The sequence below is a fragment of the Phyllobates terribilis genome, unplaced genomic scaffold (assembly GCF_046119375.1).
Source record: "Phyllobates terribilis strain yellow unplaced genomic scaffold, ASM4611937v1 Scaffold_9__5_contigs__length_417890890, whole genome shotgun sequence".
NCBI classification, from domain to species: Eukaryota; Metazoa; Chordata; class Amphibia; order Anura; family Dendrobatidae; genus Phyllobates; species Phyllobates terribilis.
Window position 1 is genome coordinate 90,561,756 of NW_027362769.1, and position 9,296 is coordinate 90,571,051.

General features: G+C 42.9%; 1 protein-coding gene across 2 annotated transcripts in view; it reads right to left on the minus strand.

The window, feature by feature from the left end:
• The window catches only part of COL6A2 (collagen type VI alpha 2 chain), a 59,749-nt gene extending 53,516 nt beyond the window's left edge, over positions 1-6,233 (minus strand). For both annotated transcript variants that reach the window (XM_073646769.1, XM_073646771.1), the window contains exon 1: positions 6,058-6,233. The gene's annotated coding sequence lies outside the window, so the exon portion shown is untranslated. The remainder of the gene's footprint in view (positions 1-6,057) is intronic.
• Between the last annotated feature and the right edge of the window lie 3,063 nt (positions 6,234-9,296).

The following is a 9,296-nucleotide window of genomic DNA, read 5'->3' on the forward strand; positions in this document are numbered from 1 at the left end:
GCTTCGTAAGAAGCATTTCAAGGTCCTGGAGTGGCCTAGCCAGTCTCCAGATCTAAACCTTTGGAGGGAGCTGAAAGTCCATTTTGCCCAGCGACAGCCCCAAAACATTACTGCTCTAGAGGAGATCTGCATGGAGGAATGGGCCAACATACCAGCAACAGTGTTTCCCAACCTTGTGAAACTTACAGAAAACGTTTGACTTCTATCATTGCCAACAAAGGATATATAATAAAGTATTGAGATGAGCTTTTGACCAAATACTTATTTTCCACCAAAATTTGAAAAAAAATTCTTTCCAAATCAGACACTGTCATTTTCAGGATTTGTTTTCTCATTTTGTCTCTCATAGTCGAGGTCTACCTGTGATGTCAATTACAGGCCTCTCTTATCTTTTTAAGTGAGAGAACTTGCACAATTGGTGGCTGACTAAATACTTTTTTCCCCACTGTAAAATAAGAGGTTGTTACCCCACAGTTTAATCAAATGTACAAATATGAATCGATTCCTGATAACCTTATTATTCTGGTGTGATAGTTATCACAGACAGGATAGATAATAACAATTAATGCAGTGTATAGATATGGCTCAATTTTCAATAATTATTGCAAATGGGGTAACAGAGTTGTCATGAGTAAGATAAATACTTAGCTAAATAGCAGGAAGACAACCAGTCTTCAGGAATCCCATGACAGAATGCCCTAACACTTTATCCCTTCATCCTGACGCGTTTCCCCCCATGGGATTAAGCTGGGGTTCATCAGGTGATATCACCAGGAGTCAAAGATATGACCGTGTCCTGTGGCCAGAGAAATCACATGCGCATCCTCACTATTAGGAGCGCCTTAATAGTGTTTTTAACTTTGTACATTAAAAGTTACATTTTAGAGGTCTCTTCATATCTTTTGGGACCCTCCGGTCACCTGGAACCCATGAAGACGTTCGGAGAAGCCAGATTGGGACCAGCCGGTCATATGGCCCCATGGAAATTCTCGGAGAGGCCAGCGTGGGACCCTCAGATCTCCTGGCATTGTACCTTGATAATTAAAATACCCAGTGCCATCCTTTTTAATCTTTCTGCTGCAGTTCCTCTGATTCCCAGTCCCTCTTCAATTCTGTAAAATTGCTACCACCTTTTCAGACTACTCTATGCACAGTATTCTTTGGTAGTCTAAGACGCTCCCCTATGGTCCACCCAAGAGTGGGCGGGGAGTGAGTTGACGAGAGATCTGGCGACTGGAGGAATCACACCGGGTACTAGACACCAGGTATTTTAGGTATGCATTATGCATTTATTGAGACACTTTTATTGTGGACCTTTTACCTCTGTTAATTGTTACAGACTACAAACTGAAGTCACATATTATGCTTTCTTACTCCATTCAGAATAGTAAGAAGAGGACCAGAGGAAGTGGGTTAACCTATGTGTACAAGATCAGACTACACACTGGGGTTCTTTGTAGTCTGTACCCATGGAGACATATGTCTGTGTAGGTACTGTATACACAAAATAAAGCTGCTTTGCAGCAATACAAAACATTTGCCAATGCGGAAATAACTTTTAAAGAACTACAATATTCTTAGGATGCGACATGAATATTAGATCAGTGAGGGGTGGAGGAAGAATGGGGTCGACTGTTCGATCCCTACTGATCTGATTGGCTATTTTAGCTGTTATCAAGTCCCAGTGGCCAGAGCTCTGAACAGTGTGTAGTTGCCATTTTAAGATACCGCAGCTCGGCTACCATTCATTTCAATAGGAGCTGAGCTGTGGTACCCAAGAAAAGCCATTGCACTGTGTAAGAAGCTGCGGACGTCAAGTTCCGTACATTGGCCATAGCTCCAAGTGTTAGGTGATTGGTGAAGGGCTGACACCCGGCACCCCACCGATGGATGAATACAGTGGGTACGGAAAGTATTCAGACCCCTTTAAATGTTTCACTCTTTGTTTCATTGCAGCCATTTGGTAAATTCTATAAAGTTCATTTTTTTTCTCATTAAAGTACACTCTGCACCCCATCTTGACTGAAAAAAACAAAACTGTAGAAAGTTTTGCAAATTTATTAAAAAGAAAGACTGAAATATCACATGGTCATAAGTATTCAGACCCTTTGCTCAGTATTGAGTAGAAGCACCCTTTTGAGCTAGTACAGCCATGAGTCTTCTTGGGAATGATGCAACAAGTTTTTCACACCTGGATTTGGGGATCCTCTGCCATTCTTCCTCCCAGATCCTCTCCAGTTCCGTCAGGTTGGATGGTGAACATTGGTGTAAAGCCATTTTCATGTCTCTCCACAGATGCTCAATTGGGTTTAGGTCAGGGCTCTGGCTGGGCCAGTCAAGAATGGTTGACGCGCCCCCAGGGCCGTGGGGTACTCGGCAGCTGGGGCTCAGGATGCCGGAGTGGGATATCACGGTGGCTGGCCCGGTCCGTGGCCCAGGGCGGTCAACCAAAAAGGGGGGATTATTTATAAGGGATTTGGAAAGTGTTCGTGATGCCACCTGTGGAATGCGGCTAAAGGGGAGCCGCCGCTGCGGAGCAGTCCTCTGAGGCAGATGGTAGGGAAGCTTGTGATGGAACGTCTCCCCCCAGGTGGAGCGGGCCTCAGGGCAGCGTGGAATAATGGATGGTGGTACAGGGGAGAGACGGCCAGGACGGTTCAGGGGAAATGACGGACACTCACACGGGGGGTCGCTTCGGTACCTTTACTGGTGTAGATACAGGTATGGTCCAGTGTACTCGGTAGGCAGGGTGCACTTCTGGACTCTCCCCAGTGAGCGGGTATAGGGCCTCCTGATCCGTTGCTTCCACTTGCTAAGCTTCTGACCTGCCTGGAGCTAGGCCTGGCTTAATTACTGTCTCTCTCTCTTGCAACTGCTGACCCGGTGGTAGGGCCTTCTCCCTGGAGATCACTCTCTCTGGACGCTGAGGCCTCCGTGACTCCTAGCCCTGGTACAGTAGTCAGCGTTGGTTGGCCTGGGACTTGTAGTCCTCCAGGTATCCGGTGGTCCATACTGGGTGTAAAGGACCCTGTAGGCGTGGACCCGGTGTCCGGTGTATATTTCGGGGTGAGCCTGGTACGCTCCTCTGCCCCCTTAACTCCTCTCTCCTTTTCTCCTTGCCGTCGGCCACACTCAGGGCCCTCACTACGGCAGCAGCAGACGAGCTGCGTCTTCGCTGCTCTCAGCATCAGTACACTCTCAGACTCTCTCCCAGTCTGACTACCAACAACTAACTGAGCTGCCTGGCTCCACCCTCCCTATATATCTCCCTAACAGGCTCCCTCTGCTGGTCTGAGGTGGTAGGGTGGAGGTGTGTGAATGTAATGAGGGCCTCTTGTGGAGAAGTCCATCCATGCACCCTACTGGGTTCTGTGGCACCTGTGCGTAGCAGGGCGCCACATGGTCATAGAGTTGTTCTGAAGCCACTTCTTTGTTATTTTAGCTCCGTGCTTTGGGTCATTGTCTGGTTGGAAGGTGAACCTTCGGCCAAGTCTGAGGTCCAGAGCACACTGGAAGAGGTTTTCATCCAGGATATCTCTGCTCTTGGCCACATTCATGTTTCCTTCAATTGCAACCAGTTGTCCTGTCCCTGCAGCTGAAAAACACCCCATAACATGATGCTGCCACCACCATGTTTCACTGTTGGGATTGTATTGGGCAGGTGATGAGCAGTGCCTGTTTTTCTCCACACATACCGCTTAGAATTATCACCAAAAAGTTCTGTTTTCATCTCATTAGACCAGAGCATCTTATTTCTCATAGTCTGGGAGTCCTTCATGTGTTTTTGAGCAAACTCTATGAGGGCTTCATATGTCTTACACTGAGGAGATTCTTCCGTTGGGCCACTCTGCCATAAAGGCCCGACTGGTGGAGGGCTGCAGTGATAGTTGACTTTGTGGAACTTTCTCCCATCTCCCTACTGCATCTCTGGAGCTCAGCCACAGTGACCTTGGGGTTCTTCTTTGCCTCTCTCACCAAGGCTCTTCTCCCACGATTGCTCAGTTTGGCTAGACGGCCAGATCTAGGAAGACTTCTGGTGATCCCAAACTTCTTCCATTTAAGGATTATGGAGGCCACTGTGCTCTTAGGAGCATTGAGTAATGCAGAAATTCTTTTGTAACCTTGGCCAGATCAGTGCCTTGCCACAATTCTGTCTCTGAGCTCCTCGGGCAGTTTCTTTGAGCTCATGATTCTCATTTGGTCTGACATGCACTGTGAGCTGTGAGGTCTTATACAGACAGGTGTGTGCCTTTCCAAATCAAGTCCTATCAGTTTAATTAAACACAGCTAGACTCCAATGAAGGAGTAGAATCATGTCAAGGAGGATCACAAGGAAATGGACAGCATGTGACTTAAATATGAGTGTTTGAGCAAAGGGTCTGAATACTTATAACCATGTAATATTTCAGTTTTTATTTTTTAATAAATTTGCAAAGTGTACTTTAATGAGAAAAAAATGAACTTTTTAGAATTTACCAAATGGCTGCAATGAAACAAAGAGTGAAAAATTTAAAGGGGTCTGAATACTTTCTGTACCCTCTGTAGATAAGTCATTCATTTCATAGTCCTGGATAGCCCCTTCAAGTATTGGATTTTATAACCTAATAACTTTCCTAGAGTAACTCCGTGCAATTGATGACATTTTCACCAAAGTCCACATATTGTGCTACTATTCTCCAGTGATTCACAAAAAAAGTGAAATAAAGGGGGTCTTACAATCGCTGCCACTTTTACTTCTATGTTATGGTTAAAAAAGAAAGTAAATAATACCAGGAAAGTTAATCCCAGTGCAAATAGTTACTGTAGGAATATGGTGTATTGCCATTATGTTTCTGATGTTGTCCCACCATATAGCAATAAAGCGGCCATAATAAAATGACATCAGTAATTGGAAACCCGAGTCCCACCCATTCTGATCTCTAGTTGGCTGTCATAATGATATGATGTGCTGTAGGTGGCTGCACTCATGGCTGTTGATAAAATTTGTCATTTACATTATGTCACAAATATTTATAAATCCATTTAAAGTATATAAATAAAAAAGTATACATACATAAAAGCATACAAGGGATAGCTACTGTACATGAACGGTAATGTCCCAGTTGTGTCTTTTGCTATAAGCCAATCAAGGGGCTACTACGATTTGACAACCCATAGGCGATTTATTGTATGTCACAGTCCACTGGTCCCAATCTGAGGCTCATCAGCTTGACGAAGACTACAAACCCCAATATGACCTGGGAGTTGTAGTACCACAACAGCTAGACAGCCACAGGTCACTGACATTATGGAATCACAGATTATCAATAGTATTCGTTTTTGTATAATAAATGATCGATCACGACTGTCATTCATGGCGAAACATTGAAGCTCTTGTGCAGATAATCCGATTATATTAATCCTAACATGTATAATATATGAGCATTTAACCTTTTATAAAGAATATATGTCTAAAAGTACAGAAAGTGAACACAATATTACCCTCAAAGCTTCTGGGGAGACACAGCTCTAATATAGGATGCTTAGGTCTGGTCTATATAGGATGAGTGATTATCTACAAATTAACACCCAATTTAAAAAAAAATAAAACTTTGTTCTGGATCTTACATTCTTTATATTACTGTCATTCCTTTTACAATATTGAAAAAAAATGTCTTCCTTTTGTTCTTCTACATACATAAAAATTGTCAGATTCAACCAAAAAGGACCAATGGTTGTGATAATTATCAAATCCATCGGACCAGAAATTGATCAGACTCTTTTTTAATGATCAAACGTTAAAGCATGAAAACTTTAATGGTCGGAGAAGACTCCCGTATAGGGAGTAGGATTTAATATGACTACCATAGAAATTGTTTCCTGGCATGTAAAGGGCCAGCTTAGATAATCCCAAATCTTCACATTTCTAGCCAGCCTACTTGTGATTTCTGTACCTGTTAACCATAAACATGCCAAGACAACCTACTGCAGAGTTACAAGATAGGGTTGATCGCTGCTATTGAATTTTGACGTCCCAAAGCGAATCCTTACATTTACATAAAATATTAGAATTCTTACCTTAAAGGTAGTAAGACAGTAACACAGCGACTGTTTTCTATACTGTCAGCTGCTGGCTGGACCTGCGCATTCTCTGTAGTAAGAGAGAAGCTGGTGCTTGAGATGGGACCTTCTCAGGACAGAAAAGTTTCCTTCCTACACCCAAGCGCCTTCTATCTCAGCAGTTTTTTTCCCCTAATTTTGGGTCAGCCCCTTGGAGTCTCTGCAAGTTATATGAAATTGTCATGCAAATAATCTACCACTGGGTGGCGCTGTGGATCCACTGAAGGGTGTGGAAGTCACTTTAGTGCTCCATGCTAACGGAATGTGAGTGATCTACAATTTTTCCAACGAATCATTTTTTGTTTTTTTCTTTTCATTTTTTTTTATCTTTCATGAGAAAAATCATATTGTTATACCGCAATTAATTAATTTCCTGTAGAATATGAAGAAAAGAATGACTAAACACTGAACTGATTCTTTTGGTAGGAGTTTTCGGTAGGACTACAAGTAACAGTATGTTATGGCATCTGAGTTGCTATTTTTCAGTTCTAATGATTTCTTGAAGCTTTTCTTTTGGTCTCGAGACAATTCCAATGTGATTCCGTGTGGGAAATTATAGATTATCGAAATTGAGAGTTCATTAATATACAAAAAATATCTACACTATAAGGATCAAAGTATTCATTGAGTTCAGGTTTTCATTCATTCCCATTGCCCCCGGTCTATAACAAACCCCCATCGATAACATCCAACCCCCACTGTGCAGTTACTTACATGCCTTTACTAACATGTGTGACAGAATGGCGGGTGGTAGAGAGCTCACTGATACCAGTGTGGTCTTCACCAGTGCAACAAGTTAATTTTTAACTTTTTTCCTTTTTAAATATTCCACCATTACTTGTGAGTCGTGACTGGTATTATTGAAAAGTGGAAGGAACCCCAGCAATTTCTAGAGTAAGGTTGCTGAGACGTAAAGTGCATAAAACTAATGCCCTGTTTTCTCTACGGCTGCAGAGATCCAAACCTCCTCTGGCCATAACAGAGAACTTTCTACCGATCTTTTTACACCTATGCCAGGAACGATAACAAGGGAGCATCCTCTACATCTAGAAGAAAAAAATTAAGCATCATCACAAGCTGCAATTCTTTACTGTAAGAGCAGTGAGAATATGGAACGCTCTGCAACATGAGGTTGTAATGGTTGATTCATTAAAAATGTTGGATGCCTTTCATGAAAAATATAATATTACAGGTTATAAGTACTAAATTGTAGAGATGGGATATTGATGCAGCCCCTAGTCTTATTGCCGAATGAGGAGTCAGGAAGTGATAAGAAATAAGAAAAATGGACACATACTGGCAATTTTAATTTAAGGCTAAGTCAGTACTCTCACCACACCTAGTCCTTTATATGCACCCACACAGATATACTGCTCCTTGTGAAGCCCATTAGTATTCCTACACTTTATGGTACCTATTTCATATTCCCTATTATGCTGAATAAACAGTAAGATGCCCCCCAAAGTTTCCCACATATAGAATAATGCACCCAAAGGTGCCCACCAGACTGGATGTGTCCCAAAGACCATTCATCACGCAGTATGAGGTATCCCACAGACCCACCCAGCACAGTATGATGCCCCTATTAGACCACCCCCACAGTATGATGCCCCCCCACATTGTACACACACAGCTTTGTTACATCAAAACCCACATACACACTCAGATTTAATATAGATATACTGTACACTAGATCCAGGATGGATTAGAGATATGATTTTTCTCCTAACGTAGGGCAATTAGAATCTGCCTCATGGAGCTTTTGTCTTTTTCAAGATAAACATATTAAGTTACAGGTTGAACTTGATGGACCTGTGTCTTCTTTCAACCTTGAAGTTATGAAATCTGCACAAAAACTGTGCATCAGGAGCTTCATGGTATGGATTTCAATTGTTGAGCAACTGCATGCAAGCCTTACATCACCAAGCACAATGCCAAGTGTTGGCTGGAGTAGTGTAAAGCCATCACCACTGAACTCTGGAGCAGTGGAAATATCTTCTGTGGAGTGATGGATCACTCTTCTCTATCTGGTATCTGATAGATGAGTTTTGGTTTGGTGAATACCAGGAGAATGTTTCCTGCCTGACTGCATTGTTCCAACTTTAAAGTTTGGTGGAGGAGGGATAATGTTATTGGCAGGGGTGGATTAAGAGTAGCCAGGGCCCCGGGCAGTTTAGAAGGTGTGGGCCCCCCCACAGGTACCCGATGTATCACGTGACATGTCACATGATCCCCTTTGATAGATCATGTGATAGGAAAATGATGGAAATTTTTTTCCATTATGTACACAGCCCTATACATAACATAGCGCTATATATAGTAGAGCAGCGGTGGGAGATGAATTTCCTTGAGGGGCCACATGAGAGACCATGACTGTTGTGGAAGGTGAATCAATTGGCTGAAATTAATTCTGCTCAATATTAATAATATTAACAAAATAATAAAAAATATATTAATTTTATGACTCAGGCTATGTGCCCATGATGCAGAAATGCTCCGGATTTTTCCTGCATCTCCCTGGCAGAAAAAACGTATGCGTATTGTACATGCGGATTGTACATGCGGATTGTACATGCGTTTTTCCTGCCAGGGACATGCGGATGTGAAGCGTTCTTCACATGCATTTCCGCATGCAGGTTGAAAAGCGCTTTCCAAGCGATTTTAGCATCACTTGGAAAGTGCTTATCAACTTGGTCACACGATATAAATCCATGCAGCCGGCATGGATTTATATAGTGTGACCGAAAGAATGGTAAAAATAAAAAATAAATCTATACTTACCTTCTGATGGCCCCTGGAGTCTTGCTTCTCTCCATTCTCCCTTGTCGGGAGATCGCGGTACACTGAAGGACCTGCCGACGTCAGCGTTGCGTAACCCGTCACATGACTATGACGTCAGCGCAGGTCCTTCAGTCCATCGCGATCTGCCGGCATGAGAGGAAGAGCGCACTGGGGGCCGCCAGAAGGTAAATATAACATTTATTTTTTATTTTATTCTTTTTTCCACAGTTTCTATGGTACCCGGGTCCAGAGGAGAGTCTCCTGTCCTCTAGACCTGGGTACCATCCGCACATTGAAACACATGGATTCCACATCTACAGATCCAGTGATGCGTAATCCATGCGTTCCAATACAAGTCAATGGCGGCGAAAACGCAGCACTTCTGCAAAATAATTGGTAGTGCTGCGTTTTTTTCC